At 49.3% G+C, this 22,382-nt stretch overlaps 1 long non-coding RNA gene across 2 annotated transcripts; it reads right to left on the bottom strand.

The window, feature by feature from the left end:
* Nucleotides 1-14,527: 14,527 nt before the first annotated feature.
* On the bottom strand, nt 14,528-22,326 carry LOC125920388 (uncharacterized). 2 transcript variants are annotated; one of them, XR_007457040.1, is made up of 2 exons: nt 21,478-22,326; nt 14,528-19,888 (listed from the first exon to the last, which is right to left on the bottom strand). It is a non-coding gene; the product is annotated as an uncharacterized LOC125920388 (long non-coding RNA). The 2 variants fall into 2 exon arrangements; XR_007457039.1 differs by having other exon boundaries at nt 21,713-22,326.
* Nucleotides 22,327-22,382: the final 56 nt, after the last annotated feature.

The raw sequence follows: 22,382 nt of genomic DNA, 5'->3' as shown, positions 1-22,382 counted from the left end.
TCTCTGGTGTCAGTGCAGAGTCTGTTTCAGATCCTCTGTTCCCCCCTTCTGCCCCTTTCCCACTTGCGCATTAGCGTGATCTCTCTCTCTCTCTCTCTCAAAAATAAACATTTGGGGGGGGAGGAGGAGGAGGAGAAGGGGGGGAGGAGGAGGAGGAGGGGGAGGAGGAGGAGGAGGAGGGGGAGGAGGAAGAGAAGCTCATTGTTGCCACCACCTATGCCTCGACCCCGAATCCAGCTTCTGTCAGTAAGAATGATGTGTCCCTGACTTCTCTGTCCTTCTCTCAGTGGGTTTGAGTTTGGGCAGGGGGAAAAGAGTACCTGTTTTGAGCCCCTAAAGCCCTAATATCTATTACGTCAAATGTTTAAATGAGGATCAAATGGTTGTTTTTACTGGAACATATTAAGTGCTCAATTAACTTAGATAATTATAATAAGCACTACATCTTTTGATAGCTAATGGAGTCAGTCTTTGCTCATTACACTTCCTTTCCAGAATTTTTCCTAGCTATTTTCATACATTTACTCTTCTGGATGAATTATTTAATTAATGTTTTAACTAATTTGTTTGGATTTCATTAAATGCATACGGAATTTAGAAAAAAATAGACATTTTAATGACATTGGGTTTCTCTCCAAGAATGAAGCTCGACTTTTGATTTAGGTCTTGCTTTTTGCCCCTTTTCTTCACATAGAACTTACACAATCCTTGCTAAATTTATTTCCTGGTACTTTCCTGTTTTTTCTTAAATGCTATTATGAATCAAGTCTTTTCTTCAGATACATATCCTAATCGATCACTATATATAGGCAATTGATTTTTTTAAATAGCCTTTATTATTTGGAACAGTTTTAGGTTCACAGCAAAATTGAGTGGAAGATAACAGAGATTTCTCTAAAACCCCCAGCCCTCACACATGCACAGACTCCCTGTTATCAGCGCTCCCCACCGGAGTGGGACATTTGTCACAGTTGATGAACCTGCATTGACATGTCATCGTCACCCAGTCCATTAGGCTTTCTTCTTGGTGGTGTACCTTCTATGGGTTTGGACAAAAGCATAATGACATGTGTGCACCATTAAAGTATCACACAGACTAGTTTTCGCTTGATTTTTAAGTAGTAATTTTTTTCTAATCTCCTTAAAGGTTCTAATAGTGGTTCCAATCGATTCTCTTAGCTTTTCCAAGTAATAATCTAAAAACGGAGGAATTTGGCCTCTGCATTTCCAACACTTATCCCTTTTATTTATGTGCCCTGTCTAATTGCATGGCTTAGTTCCCCCAGAGCAGCATTAAATAGCAGTGACAGGAAATACTTGCCTTGTTCCAGAAGTTAATGAGAATGCATCTAGTGTTTCGCCAGAGAACATAATGCTGGCTTTTGCTGTCATACGTTTATACATATTTTACCATGCTGAAGCATAAAATCTATTCCTATTTTAATAACATATTTTTCTAAAATTAAGAATGGAGGGGGGGCGCCCGGGTGGCTCAGTCGGTTGAGCGTCCGACTTCGGCTCAGGTCATGATCTCATGGTTCGTGGGTTCGAGCCCCATGTCGGACTCTATGCTGACAGCTCAGAGCCTGGGGCCTGCTTCAGATTCTGTGTCTCCCTCTCTCTCTCCTCTTCCCCTGCTCATGCCCTGTCTCTCTCTATCAAAAACAAATAAACATGAAAAAAATTAAAAAAAAAAAAGAATGGAGGGGTGCCTGGGTGGCTCAGTCGGGTAGGCATCCAACTCTTGATTTCGGCTCAGGTCATGATCCCAAGGTCGTGGGATCGAGCCTCACTTGGGGCGGAGGGGGGGCAGTGTGGAGCGTGGAGTGTGGAGCCTGCTTGAGATGCTCTCTCTCTCTCTCTCTCTCTCTCCCTCTGCCCCTCTCCCCCTGCCTCTAAAAATAAAAAAAGGGAAAAAAATCTATTAAAAAAATAAAATTAGGAATGGATGTTGGCTTTTATGAAATACCTCCTTAGTATCTATTGAGACACTCATTTGCTGTTTCCCCTACAGTCAATTCATGGTGGAAGACAGGTTCTGTACAATTCGGGAAACAAGGCTCAGGCAGGTCAGGTCATTTGCCCAGGGTCACACAATGGGCAGGTGACAGGGCTCCTCGGAGCCCATGCTCTTTATCACCTGCCTGCCCCCCAAAGCTGCCTGCTCTGAATGCTTGTGACCTTGCAGCTCCTAGGAGGCCACCCTGCACCCCTAGTCCCCTGCCAGGCCTTACCCACAGTCCTCACAGCCTTTGTGGCCCCCACATCCCCTCTCCTGCAGGAGATGCCAGCCCAGGTCAGCAGCCACCCGTGTCTCACCCATAAACACAGGTTAAAGCCACAGGAGACAGGCCTGGGCGGAGCAGGGGGTATTAAGCAGTCCCAGGGTCGCAGAAGGTAGAAGAAAAAGGTTTTTCCACCAGGCTTGATGAAAGAGGAAAGGGCATACAGCTGCCCTCAGGCAGAGGCATGGCTTCACAGGGGTGGGTTTAATTTTTTTAAATTATTTTTTTAAATGTTTATTTATTTTTATTTATTTATTTTTTAATTTTTTTTAATGTTTATTTATTTTTGAGACAGAGAGAGACAGAGCATGAACGGGGGAGGGTCAGAGAGGGAGACACAGAATCCGAAACAGGCTCCAGGCTCCGAGCTGTCAGCACAGAGCCCGACGCGGGGCTCGAACTCAGGGACCGCGAGATCGTGACCTGAGCCGAAGTCGGCCGCTCAACCGACTGAGCCACCCAGGCCCTCCGATTGTTTATTTATTTTTGAAAGAGAGAGAGTGAGCTCGTGAGGGGCAGAGAAAGAAGGGGAGAGAGAGAGAGGATCCCAAGCAAGCTCTGTACTGTCAGGGCAGGGCTGGATGCAGGGCTTGAACTTGCATCGTGAGATCATGCCCCTCATTGGGCTCCATGCTGACAGCACAGAGGCTGCTTGGGACTCTCTCTCTCCCTCTCTCTGGCCCCTCCCCTGCTCTCTCTCTCTCTCTCTCTCTCTCAAAATAAACTTAAAAATAAAATAAAATAAAATAAGATAAAATAAAAAAATGAAATGAAATGAAATGCAATAAAATAAAGTAAAATAAAATAAAATAAGATAAGATAAAATAAAAAAATGAAATGAAGTGAAATAAAGTAAAATAAAATAAAGTAAAATAAAATAAAATAAAATAATGAAATGAAATAAAGTAAAATAAAATAAAATAAGATAAAATGAAATGAAATAAAATAAAATAAAATAAAGTAAAATAAAATAAAATAAGAAAATAAAAAAATGAAATGAAATGAAATAAAATAAAATAAAATAAAGTAAAATAAAAAAATGAAATGAAATGAAATAAAATAAAGTAAAATAAGATAAAATAAAAAAATGAAATGAAATGAAATGAAATAAAATAAAGTAAAACAAAATAAAATAAGAAAATAAAAAAATGAAATGAAATGAAATAAAATAAAATAAAATAAAGTAAAATAAAAAAATGAAATGAAATGAAATAAAATAAAGTAAAATAAAATAAAGTAAAATAAGATAAAATAAAAAAATGAAATGAAATGAAATAAAATAAAATAAAGTAAAACAAAATAAGATAAGGTAAGATAAAATGAAATGAGATGAACTAAAATAAAGTGAAATAAAATAAAATAAAATAAGATAAAATTAAAAAATGAAATGAAATGAAATAAAGTAAACTAAAATAAGATAAAATGAAATAAAATGAAATGCAATAAAGTAAAATAAAATAAGATAAAATAAAAAAATGAAATGAAATAAAATAAAGTAAAATAAAATAAGATAAGATGAAATGAAATGAAATAAAATAAAATAAAGTAAAACACAACAAAATAAAATAAAATAAGATAAGATAAAATGAAATGAAATAAAATAAAGTAAAATAAAATAAGATAAAATAAAAAAATGAAATGAAATGAAATAAAATAAAGTAAAATAAAATAAAATAAGATAAAATAAGATAAGATAAAATAAAAAAATGAAATGAAACAAAGTAAAATAAAGTAAAATAAAATAAAATAAAATAATGAAATGAAATGAAATAAAATAAAGTAAAATAAAATAAGATGAAATGAAATGAAATGAAATAAAATAAAATAAGATAAAATTAAAAAATGAAATGAGATGAAATAAAATAAAGTAAAATAAAATAAAATAAGATAAAATAAAAAAATGAAATGAAATGAAATAAAATAAAATAAAGTAAAATAACATAAGATAAAATAAAAAAATGAAATGAAATAAAATAAAATAAAGTAAAACAAAATAAAATAAATAAAATAAAATTAAATTAAATTAAAAAATGAAATGAAATGAAATGCAATAAAATAAAGTAAAATAAAATAAGATAAAATTAAAAAATGAAATGAAATAAAATAAAATAAAGTAAAATAAAATAAAATAATGAAATGAAATAAAATAAAGTAAAATAAAATAAAATAATTAAATGAAATGAAATAAAATAAAATAAAGTAAAATGAAATAAAATAAAGTAAAATAAAATAAAATAAAGTAAAATAAAAAATGAAATGAAATAAAGTAAAATAGAATAAAATAAGATAAGATAAAATAAAAAAATGAAATGAAATGAAATAAAATAAAATAAAGTAAAATAAAAAATGAAATGAAATAAAATAAAGTAAAACAAAACAAAACAAAGTAAAATAAAATAAAATAAAATAAAATAAAATAAAATAAAATAAAATAAAATAAAATAACATAAAATAAAATAAAAGCAGGCACAAAGAAAGCATCTGGGCTCAGAAGAAGAGCCTCGGGCTCTGGCTCAAGCCCATCCTGGCCATCCCAGGACCCTGCCCCTTGCCGTGCTGGGTGACCCGGACAGGCCCAGGCCGGTGAGTGCTGAGGCACAGAGCCCCACGAGGAAGCCTCTCAGAGCTCCGGGCCGGCCCACGAGGCAGGCGGCAGGGGAAGAGCTGGCCACTCTGCCTTCCGCCCTGGTTGCCACCCGCACCTGCTGCCTCTCTGGCCCGCGCGTGGAACAGCTGAGCCCGGAGGTGGCTCGGAGTCCCTGCAGGACCAGCATTTAGTAGAGACGCTGCGGTGGCCACACGCTGTGCTCATTATCCCATTTAATTTAAATTAACTTACTGTAATTAAATCCCACCTGGAAGATGACACGGTCTTCTCAGTGTTGAGTGCTTTGCAGACCATCTCATTTACCCCATTTTAGAGATGAGGAAGTTGAGGTGAGGGATGGAAAATAATGTACCCAGGGTTGTTGGGGGGGGGGGCGCGGCAGGGAGGTCAATCAGAGCCAGGGTCCCTGCCTTTGACTGCAATGTTAATATTTCAGCCTCCTGTAGATTTTCTGAGACCTCTGAGGTCACCCTGTTCCCAGCTGGCCACACCAGTGAAAACAGGTCGTGTGGGGGAGGGGGAGGAAACTGCAATTAGCCCAGGGCCTCCTGAGACTGAAATCCATGTTTACTTATGACAAAACGGAGAATTCGGGTGGCCTCAATTGTCCACCTGGGGGCGCTGGATACCAAGCCGGGACCGGAGCTTTGCAGAGATCTCTTTCCCAGCTGCCTAGGACATCTCCCCTCTGGGCCCCAGGGATGCGCTCCTCCTGCCTGCTCACGTGGGGCTCCTCCTCACCCCCCGCCCCCCCCCCCCCGGGCCCGCGCGCCCCCCCCCCAGGCCTCCTTTTTCCCCCACCCCCCCCCCCCCCCCCCCGCCCCCGCCAGAGTGTGGGAGGCCAGGCCTGCGCTGATCAAGGTGACACTTCTGGCCCAGATCAGGGCCTGGGCAGTCTGACTCCCCGACCTTGCTGGCCTCTCACCTGGCCAGCTGCGCCCTCGGCCATGTCCCTGCCACCTCTTCCAGCTCCAGAATGTTTTCTTTTCCTTCTTCAACTCCACTCTAAAGCAGGGACCCAGAGTGGGGGCTGGTCATTCTATAACAACCTGCTTCTGGGCCTGGGACCCCCAGACCTACAGCGTCTCAAGGGCAGGCCCGCGGAGGCCTCCGGGCGGTGTGCCGAGTGCACAAACAGCACGAGGTCCCTTGTGGGTGGTGCGTCCAGACAGGACAGGGCCTCGGGGGGACCGGACAACCGGGGATCTGCGGTTGTAGCAGGATTCTCGCACAGAGAGTCGTGACTCTGTGGCTTTTCTTTCCAGGAAGCAACTTTAGTGGTGCCGGCACCGCTCTGTTGGCTTCATACCCGAAGAGCTGAGCCCTGAACGCCACGTGGCATCGTAGTTTTTTTAATAGATTTTCTACCTCTTTGTCTCCCATCTATGGTAACATGCAAACAGGCAGTCTGATGAAAGGTCGTGAGGGATGTTGTCACGTATGGTCTAGCCAGGTTGCCTTGAGGTTTTTTTGTTTTTGTTTTTTCTTTCCTTAGGGGTGGGACCCTACCACATGGTTGGTCCTCTGCCCCTGCTGTTCCCAGAACGGCCGGAAGTGGACCATATGGGACTTGACTTTCTGCTAACCAGACTCCCAAGAAGCTGACCAAGAACCCAGAGTAGCCAGGTGCTGATTCACAGAGATGGTCACGTGTGTGGGGTGGCCTGCCCAGGGGAGCTGCTGAGGGGAGCGGGAGGCCTTCGGCCACAAGCCCAACACCATTCTGCACTTCATCCAGCAAGCCCTTTGCCGCTCCACCTGGTGACCCACTGGGACTGGGGATCCGGGGTTATTTAGTGCTATGTGGACAGGCTACGTTAACTGATGTGGGCTCCCACGGAGAGAAAGGTCTTGCCTTTTCAAGTCTCTTTCCAGCCTTCTCATTAGGGCAAAAGAAAGCCTTGATTGGGTGGATGGCCTTTACGACCCTGGCAGAGCACTCTTTTCATCCAGACATGAACAGCCCTATCCCCAGCCCCACCCCAGGCCTCCAGGGCAACAGCATCCGGCTAGAAATGAATCACATGATTTCCATTGTGCCTATCTTTATGGTTGCTTTTTTTTCTTTTTTCTTTTTTAAGTTTTATTTATTTTTGCAGAGAGAGAGAGAGAGAGAGACAGAGGGTGAGTGGGGGAGGGGCAGAGAGAGGGGGAGACACAGAATCTGAAGCAGGCTCCAGGCTCTGAACTGTCAGCACAGAGCCCGACATGGGGCTCAAACTCACGGACCGCGAGATCATGACCTGAGCCGAAGTCGGACGCTCAACCGACTGAGCCACCAGGCGCCCCAAGTTACTTTTTATTTCTTGTAAATGATACTTGTTCTCTACTTGGGATGACACAAGTTTTTTGTTTTTGTTTTTCTAAGTTTATTTATTTAGAGACAGAGACAGCACGAGTGGGAGAGGGCAGAGAGAGAGAGAGAGAGAGAGCGAGAGCGAGAGAATCCCAAGCAGGCTCTGTGCTGTCAGTGCAGAGCCTGACATAGGGCTTGAACCCACGAACCAGTGAGATCATGACCTGAGCTGAAACCAAGAGTCGGACGCTTAACCGAATGAGTCACCCAGGGCCGCGACACAAAGTTTTTTGTTTTTGTTTTTGTTTTTTAAGGAGAATAGTAAATCCGTTTGAGGACATAACAGAAGAGGTGGGGCTCAGGTGGACCAAATCTGTCAGAATGCCCTGGAATGCATGGAGGTGGGGGAATGGAGAATGCATTCCTCTGACCCTCTCAACTACCCAGGAGGTGACCAGAGCTGGGGGATGATCACCTTTGTACAGCTGAGGAAACAGAGGTCTTGAGAGGGGAAATGACCATGACAGAGAAAGCCCCTGGACCAGGTGGGAACCTGCCATGGCCATCCCACACACCCCCATGCCCACAGGGCCTGGGCCCCTTCATCTGCGGCCAGGAGCCCGTACCTTGGCTGGCAGCCTGGGCCTCGAGAGCCAGGACGTAAGGCTCTTGAGTGTCAGGGGCTTGAGCAACAGCTCTGTCTCCAGAGCACTCACCACTGACCCACGAGGCCCTGCGAGGTACCCCCTCCCGGAGGAGGGAGCGTGGCCCCACAGACGTGGTGTGTGAGGCACACAGGCGTCATCGTCTCCACACTGCTAATGGGGAAACAGACTGCAGCCAAGTGACGCGTCCAAGGTCACACAGCCAGGAGGCGGGTGGACGGTCTGGGCCTCGAACCCAACGCCATCTGACAGTGGAGCCTGTGTTCTGTCCTCTGCCCAGCTTCCGCCGCATCGAGAGTCTGAATCCTCCTGAATCTGGGAGGCCGGCTCCTTGGGAACCCACCCCGGGACTCTCTCTGGACTCATTTCTTGTTCCCATGATGCTCTTTGTTGGGGCCACAGCCAGAAGCATGGGAAGAGGCCGGGACTGCTAGTCTGGCACCCAGCCGTGGGGCGTCTCCGGCTTTCCCGTGAGCCTCAGTTATGGCCTCTGGGAAACCCTGCCCATATCCCGCGCGGGGCTGCTGTGTGCGTCCCCGGGCCCTCACTGTGCTCCCTCCCCTCCTTGACCCTGAGTCTCTGTCTCCCCACGCTGTACCTGCAGCACAGGAAGCCTCACACGGTCGAGGTGTCTTGACCTCTGCAATCAGGACCACAGACAGGTCAGTTACTGAGGAAGTGCACTGAGTTAGCGGACCCGAGTCAAATGGAGCACCGTACCTTCAACGGTTGACTTTAACACGTGTAAGCGGACATCCCCTCGGGATCTGCTGATGAGGACCCCAGACCCTCCTGGAAACGGGGGCTGCCGCTGGAGACAGGATCGTGCTTCTTGCCTAGCCCACCCCCATCGAGCGGCCTCTGTGACTTCCAGGCGTGGCCCCCACAGCGCAGCGAGAACCTCCAGAGGTTCGCCAGCCACGGGCACACAGACCCCTCCTGGGTTTTGCTGATTTCCTCCCCGTATTTCGTAGCCACCTCATCCGCCTAATTTGTAGAAGCAACTTGCTTGTATCAAGCCTTCCCGTGGGATTCAAGTTTATTCTCATGGAAACCACCACGCTTTTTCTGTTTTGCCCAAGTTTCAACACCTTACATAACACTTAATTCCTGGATCTCTCTCGGGTGGGAGTGGCCTCGAGAGAAGCCAAATTGGCACTCCAGGCACCCTGTGGGCACGGAGAGATGGGGTGCCCACCAGGGGGGCAGCTTCTCCCCGTTTTGTGTCAGCTGCAGGGACTCCGGGAGCACCTTCACAGCCAGAGTGGGATGCATCTCCCAAGGGCCAGTGCATAAACAGGTGTCGCTGGTGGTCCCCACTCCTCGTGTCCTGTGGGTGACGGCACAGCCCCTGGCCCCTTCCCCTCCCCAACACCAGGACACTCACCCACCCAGAGTTAGGGCCCCTTCTCCTTGTCGCCCCACTGTCATCCTGCACCTGGTCACCGAAAGCCTCTGGGGATTGATGAGTTACCCCATTACGAAGCCTCACGGAGCCCCATTCTCTTCTTTCAGTCAAGGATGGGACTTGGGTAAAGCGAGAGAGGCAGAGTCATCAGGCCCCAAATTGAAGGGGGTGACCCAAAGCAGTCATTAGGACAAACAACCCAATGAACAGGGGGCACAGGGTCTGAATAGACATTTCGTCAAAGAAGATATGCAAATGGCCAACAAGCACAGGAAAAGACGCTCAACGTCACTAATCATTTGGCAAATGCAAATCAAAACCACGCTGAGGTGACACCTCGCAGTCACCGGATGGCTGCAATCAAAAAGAGAAGCAAGGGGGCGCCTGGGTGGCTCAGTTGGTTGAGCGGCCGACTTCGGCTCAGGTCATGATCTTGCAGTCCGGGAGTTCGAGCCCCGCGTCAGGCTCTGGGCTGACAGCTCAGAGCCTGGAGCCTGGAGCCTGTTTCAGATTCTGGGTCTCCCTCTTGCACTCTGCCCCTCCCCCACTCACGCTCTCTCTCTCTCTCTCTCTCTCTCTCTCTCAAAAATAATAAAATAAGAGTGTGAATGACCTAAATATCCATATACAGATGAATGGATAAATAGACCATATATCCAAGCAACAGAATGTTCTTCAGCCAGACCTTGGTTTCTAATGCCATTCTTCAGAAGGAGGAACCAAAGCTCCTTGGAGAAATGGCTGATTCTAAGCCTGGGGAAGGATTTATAGGAAATAAGCCTGGGGCACCCTGTAGCACCAGGAACCAAGGAAATGTTTAAACACACACAATGCTGTGCTAAAGGGACGCGGGCCAACTGAAAGAGTTACCAATGGCCAAAGAAAGAAGGAGAGAATTGGACGATAACCCAAAGTAGGAAAATTTCTTTAAAAATATAGCCATGAGGGTCGCCTGGGTGGCTCTGTCGGTTAAGCGCCTGACTTCGGCTCAGGTCATGATCTCGCGTTTTGTGGGTTCAAGCCCCGCATTGGGCTCTCTGCTGACAGCTCAGAGCCTGGAACCTGCTTCAGATTCTGTGTCTCCCTCTCTTTCCGCCCCTTCCCCGCTCCCTCTCTCAGAGATAAATAAACATGAAAAACTTTTTTTTAAATAAAAATATAGCCACAAGTCCATACTGTTATAAATCAATGGTTGAATAAATAAATGAAAAGGGGAAAGGAGACAAATCTCGCAGATAGAAGAATTCCAAATAACTTATGCAGCTGCCCTGAACGTGGGGAGGTGGGGCATAACTCTCTCTCGAGTGTACAGGTGCATAGAGGCTTCCTCCCAGAGTGTAGATGATCTGATTGGATCCTTTCAAGAACGCCATTAGGAGCACATCGTTATTGTAGCCATTTTACCGATGATGAAACTGAGACTTGGAGAGGCCAAGCTCTAGGTCACCCAAGTAGTAAACAGGGAACTTTGCAGCTCCTTGAGGGAGTCCTAGCCTGTTCCCCGCCATATGCCCTCGGATCTCACAGGGACTAGGGGTGTGATTGGTGCTCAAAGAAATTGTCAAATGAGGGGCGCCTGGGTGGCTCAGTTGGTTAAGCTTCTGACTCTTGATTTCGGCTCAGGTCATGATCTCCCAGTTCTCGGGTTTGAGCCCCGCGTTGGGTTCTGCGCTGACAGTGCGGAGCCTTCTTGGGATTCTCTCTCTCCCTCTTTCTTTGCCCCTCCCCCTGCTGTCAAAACAAACAAACAAACAAACAAACAAACAAACCTTTTAAAAAATTGTCAAATGAGTGAAAGGAGAGGACAGGAGAGGAGACTGAGAGATCACAGTAGAGACTGGGTGCTCCTGAAGCCACTGCTGTGGGGCTGTGTGATCCCAGGCAGCTCCTGGACCTCTCTGAGCCTGTCTTGGGATCCTCATCTATAAGAAGGTGATAGGCTTTCCTGCCTCAGAGGTTGCTGTGAGAATAAAGTGAGGTCACTGGTGTGTCTTCATATGAACCTCATTCAAGACTCTAGAGGAGGGGCGCCTGGGTGGCGCAGTCGGTTAAGCGTCCGACTTCAGCCAGGTCACGATCTCGCGGTCCGTGAGTTCGAGCCCCGCGTCAGGCTCTGGGCTGATGGCTCGGAGCCTGGAGCCTGTTTCCGATTCTGTGTCTCCCTCTCTCTCTGCCCCTCCCCCATTCATGCTCTGTCTCTCTCTGTCCCAAAAATAAATTAAAAATGTTGAAAAAAAAAAAAATTAAAAAAAAAAAAAGACTCTAGAGGAAACACAACCTCAGCTCTAGAGTCTTCAGGAGTTACAAGTGGGGGGCTGGGTGGGGCTGGTCCACAGGTTTTGGCCAAGATGCCCATCTTCAGAAATCGGCATAAGGTGGCTGAAATTGAGCAGCTCCCTGCTGCCTCCTCATCTCTGTGGGGCCCAGGGGCTTTTCTACACACCACCTGGGTCTGTCCTCTGGCAGTGTGGCCCGCTCAGGAAGCAGATGCCATTAGAAACGTCTTGTCCCGTTGTCCAAGAACCAAGCAGAGGTGGGAGTGGAAACCCGGCTTGAAACCCGGTGCAGCTGCCCAGAAAGCCCTGGATCCCAGCATGGGGCAGAGAAGGGCCATGTCCCAGAGGGGGACCTCCCTAAGCCTCCCGCGCCTTGCCCCAGCCCTGGGTCCACCTCTCTGGTCAGGGCTGGGAGCCTTTATTCCTCCGTGTGTTCTCAAGGAGCCCTGACCATGCTGGAAGCCCTCTTCCTCTCACAGACAGGCTGCCGGCTTTCTGCCCCCGGCCCAGACCTTTCCCTGGGGCAGCCAGAGCAGGGAAAGGGAAGGAGGAAAATACAGGGGAAGACAGAGCCCAGATCACCATCTCTGATCCTATCTCTCCACAAAGGCAAAGCGCCTGGCACCCGGGGGCTCCCTTCCTCCTTTGCATAGTCACCCAGCCTTCCCAGGTTCTCTGAGCACCTTGCCATCCTCCCCTTACCCAGGTCACACAGTAAGTCAGGAACGCAGTCTTTTCCCGCTCTAGGACCCAGTGGTGACTCCCAGTGGGTGGCAGTCAGCTCACTTCAACTGCCCTGTGGTCACTGGCTTGCTGACCCCTTCTCCTGGGGACCCTCCTGGGCCCACCGCTCACCAGCCCTGCGCTTTCAGTGGGAGTTACCCCGCCTCCAAGCCCGCCCCCACCCACCCCACCCTTGCTTGACTCCACCTCCCTCACCAGAATGGTGGCTAAGGGGAGGCACCTGACCCAAGATGGGCCAATCGGAGAGCGCCAGTCCCCAAAGAAGGACATATGAGAAAACGGGCCAATCAGGACCCTTCCCTAAGATTTCTTTGCTCAAACCAGTCCGGTGGGTGGCGGGAGGCGCATCCCTGCGGGAAGGGGCCCAGAAGGACTGGAGAGAGGAAGCTCCCTGGACGAGAGAGGCAAAGATGTGCAGGAGCCGAGTCCTGGCAGCATCCAGGCCATTCCCAGCCTCTCCCAGCCTCTCCCTCCTTTGATTTGTTGAGCTCCTTCGAAGAGCCTTTAGTAAAGCCCTCCCTGGTTAGCGAAGTTTGAATGGGGTTTCTGCTCGGGCGGTAGGTAGCACATCACACGTGCTAAGATCATGGACTCTGAAGCCAGCCAGCACTTAACCTTGGGTGCGTTCCTGAATAGCTCAGGACCTCAGTTTCCCCCACTGTAGCCCACACTTACCGCGGGGGGTTAGCGGAGTTATAATAGCACCTGGCTACACCCGGAAGGCCAGAACCCCCCCCCCCCCCCGCCCCGGGCCGACAGCCCGCGATGGACACTGAGATAGACTCAGAATTGCCCCCTCTCTCAGTGGCTAACTTTTTTGGGGTGCAGCTCACCACATATGGGACCCAGCACAGTGGTGCTGGAAGGTGCTCCGGAAGGGTGAAGGCTGTCATGCCTGGGTGCCCAGCTCCTGCTCCCAAGGGTAGCTCCCTCCCAGGGCCTCTGGCCGCTCACACAAACAGCCATTAACCACGGGGTTGGACAGATCCGCCCAGATCTGCCTGAGCCCCAGGGTGCCCCCAGCTTGGACTCGGGCCAGGAATATCCTGTGCCCAACCCGGCTGTGCCAAGGAGCAACGAAACAGCTCTGTCGTGGGTTGAATAGTGTCCTCCAAAAAGATGTGTCCCCCTGGGGGCACCTGGGTGGCTCAGTCGGTTAAGCGGCCGACTTCAGCTCAGGTCATGATCTCGCGGTCTGTGAGTTGGAGCCCCGCGTCTGGCTCTGTGCTGACCGCTCAGAGCCTGGAGCCTGTTTCAGATTCTGTGTCTCCCTCTCTCTCTGACCCTCCCCCGTTCATGCTCTGTCTCTCTCTGTCTCAAAAATAAATCAATGTTTAAAAAAAAAAAAGATGTGTCCCCCCGGAACCTCAGCCTGTGACCTCGTTTGGAAATAGGTCTTTGCAGATGTAATTATTTAAAGATTTCGAGATTAAATCATCCTGGATTTAGGGTGGGCCCTAAATCGAATGGCTGGTGTCCTTATGAGAAGAGGGGAGGACACAGACGCAGACAGAAGGCGGCGTGAAAATGGAGGCAGAGACCCCAGTGCCACAAGCTGAGAAACACCAGAGTTCAGGCAGCCGCCAGCGCCTAGGACAGAGGCGTAGGAACTCCACTCCCTCAGGTCCTCCAGAGAGAACCAAACTCGATTTCAGACTTCTGGCCTCCTGAACTGTGAGCGAATAGCTTTCTGTTTGTGGAAGGCAGCCCGTTTGTCGTCATTTGGTAACGGCCACCCTAGAAAACTCTCACCTGCTCACACGACGTGCCATCTGGCAGTCTGGCCGTGTTGCCAGGAAGCTTTGAACTTTGCTCTTTCTTTGCCCACGCAGTTCCACGTCTAAGCACGTACCTTTTACAAAATAATCGGAAAAACAAAGAGGTACGTGCAAGGGCATTGCCCACAGTATTGTCCAAAATGGTGACAAACTAGGAAAGAGCTAGATACCTATGAATGGAGCTTAGTCAAATAAAGGCTAGTACTCCACACAGTGGGACATCGGGCAGCTGTTAAACACCATTATGTGGGACGCCTGGGTGGCTCAGCCAGTTAAGCATGGGACTTTGGTTCAGGTCATGATCTCGCGGTTTGTGAGTTTGAGCCCCGCGTCGGGCTCTGTGCTGACAGCTCAGAGCCTGGAGCCTGCTTTGGATTCTGTGTCCCCCTCTCTCTCTGCACCTCCCCTGCTCACGCTCTGTCTCTCAAAAATAAATAAATGTTAAAAAATTTTAAAAAATATAAAGTAAAAAATAAGCACCATTATGTGTTTAATGTCCACAGAGATTATGTAGTCATACATGAAAAAAAAGTTTCGAAACTGCCTATCCGCACAAAACAGATTTACCGTAGGAAAAGATCGCCAAATTGGACTTCATTAAGATTCAGAACTTCTGGTCATCAAAATACAACATAAAGAGGCTGATTTCGAAGGCCAGTTCTCCCACTAAGTGGCTATGAGACGTTGGGTGAACTAGTTCAATCCTCTGCGCCTCAGTTTCTCATCTATAAAATGGGGAGACTGTCTTCGTGAGGTTTGTTCCAGTTAACTATTATTGCGTGACCAACCACTCTAAAACTTAGTGGTGTGAGACAGCAACGGTCTTCTTATTCTCTCATCTGTGTGAAATTAGAGCAGGGTTTGCAGGGGGTGGCTCAGCTCTGCTCCTCAGGGCGCCGGCTGAGGTGGCCCAACGGGGGCTGGAGGACCTGCTTCCAAGATGGCGTGCTCACATGGCTGGCAAGTTGGTGCTGGCTGTTGACTGGGAGGTCAGGTGAGCGGAGGGTCCGAGGCCTGGGCTCCTCTCCACGGGGGCTTCTCTATGGGCTGCTAGGACTTCCTCACAACATGGTGGCCGGGTTTCAAGAGCAAGCATCTCAGGAGACGGGACGTGGAGGCCACCCATTTCCTATGGGCTGCCCCTCCCACCCCTGCCAATGGTAGAGTGTCACTTTTGCCATATTCTTTTTTTTTTTTATGTTAAGTTTTAAATTTTAAAATTTAAAATTTTTTAATTTGCATCCAAATTAGTTAGCATCTAGTGCAACAGTGATTTCAGGAGTAGATTCCTTAGTGCCCCTTCCCCATTGAGCCCTTCCCCCCTCCCACAACTCCTCCAGGAACCCTCAGTTTGTTCTCCACATTTATGAGTCTCTTCTGCTTTGTCCCCCTCCCTGTTTTTATATTATTTTTGTTTCCCTTCCCTTATGTTCATCTGTTCTGTCTCTTGAAGTCCTCATAGGAGTGAAGTCATATGATTTTTGTCTTTCTCTGACTAATTTCACTTAGCATAATACCCTCCAGTTCCATCCACGTAGTTGCAAATGGCAAGATTTCATTCTTTTTGATTGCCGAGTAATACTCCATTGTGTATATAGACCACATCTTCTTTCTCCATTCATCCATCGATCGACATTGGGCTCTTTCCATCCTTTGGCTATTGTTGATAGTGCGGCTATAGACATGGGGGTGCATGTGTCCCTTCGAAACAGCACACCCGTATCCCTTGGATAAATACCTAGTCGTGCAATTGCTGGGTCGTAGGGTAGTTCTATTGTTAGTTTTTTGAGGAACCTCCATACTGTTCTCCAGAGTGGCTGCACCAGCTTGCATTCCCACCAACAACGCAAAAGAGATCCTCTTTCTCCGCATCCTCGCCAACATCTGTTGTTGCCCGAGTTGTGAATGTTAGCCATTCTGACGGGTGTGAGGTGGTACTTCATTGTGGTTTTGATTTGTATTTACTTCTGCCATGTTCTATTGGTCAAGAAGTCGCAGAACCCAGATTCAAGGGGAGGGGACCCAAACCCCCAATCTCTCAAAGGGTGGAATGTCAAAGAATTTACAGACATATTTTAAGACTGCCAAAGGGCTGCTTATGAGGATTAAGTCAAATCATGTAATCACAGTCTCAAAGGATCATCCCATAGATGACTTCTTAAATGCAATACGGCTTTACAGGGTAAAGCCTGGCCGTCGGCTGAGCCAAGTGGTCAAAGCTAGCCTCACAGAAATGGAATAAACCGACATGATTGCTGCTTCTTAAAGAAGCCATGCATACTCCTGCCTCAGGGCCTTTGCACTTGCTGTTCTCACTGCCTGGAATGCTCTTTCCCCAGTTATCCACAGGGCTTGCTTGCTGACTTCCTTCGGGTCTCTGCTTCAATGTCATCACCCCAGGAAGGCCTCTCTGGCCCCTACATAAAATTGCTACCCCCGTCTCCTTCTGGCCCTGCTCTGCCTTTCCTTTTCCACCAGACATTACATGTCTTTTTTTTTTTTTTTAATTGTTTCTGCTTTATTCTGTTTTCCCCCATGAGAACGCCAGCTCTTCAAAGGCATTTTTGTCTTGCTCACTGCTGGACCCCCAGCACCTAGAATGATACCTAGAACATAGTAGGTGCTTGGTAAAGATATGAGGAATGAATACATGAATCTGGTGGTGGCAGCCCAAATGTCACCTCTTTTGTGAGGCCTCCCTTGATTTCACCCGCAAGTGAAAGGCCTTGACCTCCCCCCCCTTCCTCCCCACTGTTTTCAGCTTGCTGCTTATGTGTGTCCCTGGGGACTGAGCCACATTCATCTCTCAGTCCCCAGCCTGCTCTCAGCATGCCAGAGACACTCAGGTAATCACGCTTCCAGCTCTCATTTCCACCTGCCCACAGACCCAGATTTGGGAAGCAGTTTACACGTGGCATCTCAGTTAACCCTCAACATAGCCTTCTGAGATATGCGGATCACCCCTGTTTGTGGACGTGTCCCGGAGAGGAGTGGTCACTGGCCCTAGACGGCTGGTTTGGGCAGAGCCAAGCCTAGAACCCTCGACTCCTGCTTTCCAGGGAGCAGAGTGCATGAGAATTACACACTGTCAGAGCACCTCGGGAGGACCTGAACCTCAGCCTCATCAGAACCTGAAGGGCCCCCAGGCTGGAAGCTGATACGGCAAGAGCCTCGGATTTATCATAAGAAGCCAGAAATCCTAAGTTGGCAATTAATTCAAATGAAGCCAAAACCCAGAACAGATTCTCCCGTGGGCTGGATGCCACCCTTCGGCCAGCACTTTGCGACCTGCGTTCTGGCGAGGTTCTCTCTAGATTCTAGATGGTCGTCTATTTTGTAGGCAAGAAAACAGGCCTAGAGAGGGGAGTGATTTGCCCAAGGCCACATGGCAAGAGCCAAGATTTTGAAAATTTCTGGTCTAGGGGCGCCTGGGTGGCTCAGTCGGTTAAGCATCCGGCTCTTGGTTTCGGCTCAGGTCGTGATCTCATAGTTCATGAGTTCGAGCCCCATGTCAGGTTCCACACTGTGCAGAGCCTGCTTGGGATTCACTCTCTCTCTCCCTCTCTCTCTGCCCCTCTCTGCGTGTGCTCTTTCTCTCTCTCAAAATAAATACACTTTAAAAACAAAAAAGGAAAGAAAATTTCTGGTCTAGAGAAGGCAGTATTTTATGGGGAGTGACCCGGAGCTCCCCACCCCGGAGTCAGTCCCTGCCATTCGCTGTAAGGCAGCCCAGGCCAACAGGGAAGAGGGAAAACAGATGCCTAATTCCAGGGTCAGGCGGCCATGGGGAGAGCTGAGTTTCAGAAGCAAATAGACCCGGGTTCAAACTCCAACCCAAACCCCCATCAGCTGTTGTGACATGTGGCCTCGGGCAAGGTTCTTCCCTCTCTGAGCCACGCCTCTCTTCCGTGAGCTGGGCACACGATACCCTGGGTAAGAAATGACTGGCTCCCGAGCTCGGCTGGGACTGGGCTTCGAGTACTTCCGAGGAGAACTGATGAGGGTGCCACATAGAATAGACACCGCCCCGATTCCTGTTTCTTCAGCCTCCCAGGTGCCCACACGAAGACTGTGCCAGAGCAGGCTGCTTGGCTTCCAAAGAGGCCTCGGCAGAACAGGTCTGGTGACCCTGGGGCTAACCTCCTGTCCCAGCACACCCTCCCTGTCCCAGCACTTTCACACACGGAGCAGGCGGCTGGATTCCACCATTAATGCTTCGGCCTCTGGCTAGGCAGCCACCCCAGCCCTGCAGCTGCTGCTACTGTGTTCCCCTAGTTCCTCCTACGGCAGGAGGTAATTTGGGCAGAAATGCCTCCCAGGTCCCCGCTGCACAGCCCCCTGCCCCACCGTAGCCCTGTGTCCCTCTTTCCCCGCCCCGGAGCCATTCTCTCCTCGGGCCTGGCCCCTTCTGAACTCCAGATGCCGGACCCCATTGACTCTCAGGCCTTCCCCGCCCCCTCTCCCACAGCCCCTTAAACTTACCCCGCTCATGCCAGGCCAGAGGCCTCCTGCCCACCTTCCTGAGCTGGTGGGCCTCAGGCCCCATAGGTCCTGCCCCCTGAACGCTCTTTACATCCCCTGAGCATTCGTCTGAACCTTATGGCATGTCACTGGTCACTGCAGCTGCCCCCTGATTGGTCCTTGACCTTCAGTCTTGCTCACCTCTGCCCACACTCCCCGCCTCCCACAGCCAGAGGAAGCTTTCTCTTTAGGGCTTGGACTCACGACCCGAGATCGACAGTTGCATGCTCTACCACCTGAGCCAGCCAGATGCCCCCAGAGGGAGCTTTCTAGAACTATCTGGCAAGGGCCTTCCAAGCTCAAGTCCCTTCTTCCAGGGCTGTCATCTACTCTGACAGAAGCGCAGCTCATCCCAGCATTCAAGGCCCACCAATGTCACCTGCCTCATTTCTTGCATCTGATAACACCTGCCACACATGCTTTTATTCCCTACATCTGAGTTTAAAAATTATTCATCGGTACCCTGAAATTAAAATTGAACTGGATGTCCTGTATCTTACTTGGCAACCCGAGTGTCAGTCCAAACATCCTAGACATCATGAGGTTTTAGTGTAATTTTTGGTGCAGCAACTGGGACATACTTAACTACTAAAAAAAAGTTCACTGTTCAACTAAAATTCAAATTTAACCGGGCACCCTATATTTTTATCTGCGAAATCTGGCAACCCAGATCTTACACAGATAACAGGGACTGGGGAGGGGGGCTGTCAGGGGTCAGAGAGCCCCAATCTGGACCCAGAAACCCTGCCCGTTATTCTGCCCGAAAGTCTCCTTCCCAAACGCCCAGCCTCGTCCATGGAGCCCAGAGACTCCTCGGGAGGAGCTATTCCACTTAGGCCACGTCTCTCCTCTCCCTGGGCCTCAGCTTCCTCTTCTAGCAAATGAAACTAACGGTTTTTCCATCCTCTCAGTCTCTCCCAAGGATCAAACCCCTGACTAGAGGAGGGGATTCCCAGCTGGCAGGGCGTGCCCAGATGGCAAACAGGCTTGGGGGGAGTTTCTGTTCTTTGGCTCATGGAAGGACCTTGAGGAAGGATTAGGATGAAGGTCTTCCCCCAACCCAAAGCACCTTGTAAACCAGTTAAACCACCTCCTCAGTGGTAATTGATTCAGGCAAGCAGCATCCGCACATGCTAAAAACCGCTGGATCAAAATTTGTTGGGGATCAGGGCATTCACATAGCATCAAAGAAGTTACCTTATTGTAGGTAGACCGGGCCGGGCAACAACAGGGAACAGTCCATCACCTGCCCTCTGATCCGAAGGAGACCTGCCAGGTAAACTCCACGCTTAACCTGGGATTAAACCCTGAACCAGAAAAAATAAATAAATAAATAAATGCCAGAAAGGACATTACAGGGGCATCTGGGGCGATGGAACGTGGACCCAGGACTAGGTAACAGTATTGTATCAATGTTAAAGTTCCTGAACTTGATCACTGAACAGTGGTGTGTCAGAGAACAGCCTTGTTCTTAGGAGAAATGTGGTGAAGTATTCAGAGGTGAAGGTCACATATCTGTAATTCTCTATGGCTCAGCAAAAGCAAACATATAGGGAGGATGGGAGAGAGAGAGAGACAGGTCAAATGGTAACAGCGGGGGAATCTGATAGTTCATTGCACTATTCTTGCAACTTCTCTGTCCATTGGGTATTTTTCCAAGCCTGAGGGCACACCCAGAAATAAAATATCAGAATTAGAAGTGGTCTTGGGGCTCCTGGGTGGCTCAGTCAGTTAAGCATCTGACTTTGGCTCAGGTCATGACATCTGACGGTTTGTGAGTTCCAGTCCCACGGCCGGGTCACTGCTGTCAGCACAGGGTCCTTTTCGGATCCTCTGTCCCCCTCTCTCCCTCTGGCCCTTCCCTGAGCACACACACTCTCTCTCTCAAAAATAAACATTAAAAAAAAAAAAGAAAAAGTCTTAAAGACACTGTGCCCTCCCCCACCTCCCACAGAGGAAGACCCTGAATGGGGAAGGCCTGAGCCTGTCACACCAGTGAATGGCAGTTAAAACTACCCGCTTGATTTGAGTTCTAACAGCAGGAGGGGGCCACCTAATCAATGTCATCCCAGCCCCTCTCTCTGCTCCCCACATACCCCTCGACACTATGGCCGCCCTACTGTCCTGCAGGAGGTGAGCAGTTCCCGTGGAGTCTGGGGAGAAATCTAGCCCTCCCTCTCCAAAGAAACAGAACTACTGTGATCTTAAAATTGTGATCAATAATTCTGATCAGTCGGTGGCTGGCTCAGTCGGTGGAGCATGCGACTCTTGATCTCAGGGTTGTGAGTTTGAGCCCCATGTTGGGCATAGAGATTACTAAATAATAGTAATAATAATAATAATTTATTTTATTTTATTTTTAAATTTTTTTTAACGTTTATTTATTTTTGAGACAGAGAGAGACAGAGCATGAACAGGGGAGGGGCAGAGAGAGAGGGAGACACAGAATCCGAAACAGGCTCCAGGCTCTGAGCTGTCAGCACAGAGCCAGACGCGGGGCTCGAACTCACGGACCGCGAGATCGTGACCTGAGCCGAAGTCGGACGCTTAACCGACCAAGCCACCCAGGCGCCCCAATAATAATTAATTTTAAAATGTGACCAATACAACTGAAATCATGCCTAACTGATCTGCTCTCACATTTACCCTTGTAGTCTAAGGCAGCAGATCTCTTTCTCTGTCCCTCTCTCCACACTGTCCCCACTCCTCTTTTAAAACCAGCTGTTCACTCCCCCACAGGCCTAAATCTTCCCCACAGTCCCCCACATTCCAGTTCTCTCCACCCAGGCCCCCATACTGCCTCATCCCGACTTCACATCACACCATTGTGCCCCCAGCTCCGCTGTTCCAGTCCCTCGGGCTTTTGTGACCTTGTGTCTGTCCACCTTGTTCCTACCTCCAGGCTCTGCCCAGTTCCTTCTGCCTGGAAGGCCCAGTTCTCCGCCTGGCCAGAACCATGCTGCAGGAACACATCACCTGGCAGCCTGACCAAGTCAGATTATCAGGAGCTCACATCCGGGTCCAAGACCATTCCAGAAGGCTAGGGCCAGAGAGCCCCCCAGGGACCATCGTGGGCCTACACAGAGGAGATACTGTTAAATTCACTCATTCAACAAGTATTGAGCACCTACTGTATGCCAGGCTCTGTGCTAGGCTCCGGGCATGCAGGGGACTTCAGAGCAGAGTCCTGCCCCCAGGGAGTCCACAGCCCACTGGGATGCGGTGGGGCTGGGGGCAGACCATCCCCGATACAACACACGGGATGACTTCGGCTCCAAGTGACGTGCTACGAAGACACAGGGTCAGCCTGGAGACGGGGAGCAGGGCAGGACTTGAGCAGGGAACAGCTGACCTGACAGCCAAACAGTAAGCCAGGGCTGGCCCTGAGGCAGCTGGGGATAGTGTCCCGGAGAGAGGGAACAGCACGTTCACAGGCCTGGAGGGGGCCCGAGCTAAACCGGGTCTGGAATATGGAGGCCTGTGAGGCCCAGCCCCGCGCTCAGGGCCACCCTGCGAGGTTAGGTCAGGCGTGGCCTGGTGGTTTCCGGATTTTAAGTTCCGGATCCCATCGCGGGAGGGCGCCACCTCCCCCCTCTCTGGCGACGAGCCGGGAGGGGCGGGGGGGGGGGGGGGGAGGGGGGGCCTCTGGGAAGGCCGACGTCTCACCCGCGGCCGCCCAGCGAGCCGGGCCCGGCCGAGCGCTAGCGGGGCGACCCCACCGCGGGCCACGTGCCGTGCGCGGGGTCCCCCCGCCGCCCCTTCCTCGCGGCGGCGTGAGGGGCGGGGCCGCCCGCTCGGCCC

The sequence above is a fragment of the Panthera uncia genome, chromosome B4, assembly GCF_023721935.1.
Source record: "Panthera uncia isolate 11264 chromosome B4, Puncia_PCG_1.0, whole genome shotgun sequence".
NCBI lineage: Eukaryota > Metazoa > Chordata > Mammalia > Carnivora > Felidae > Panthera > Panthera uncia.
The sequence above is the reverse complement of the archived record's forward strand: the minus strand, read 5'-3'. Positions and strand labels throughout refer to the sequence as shown.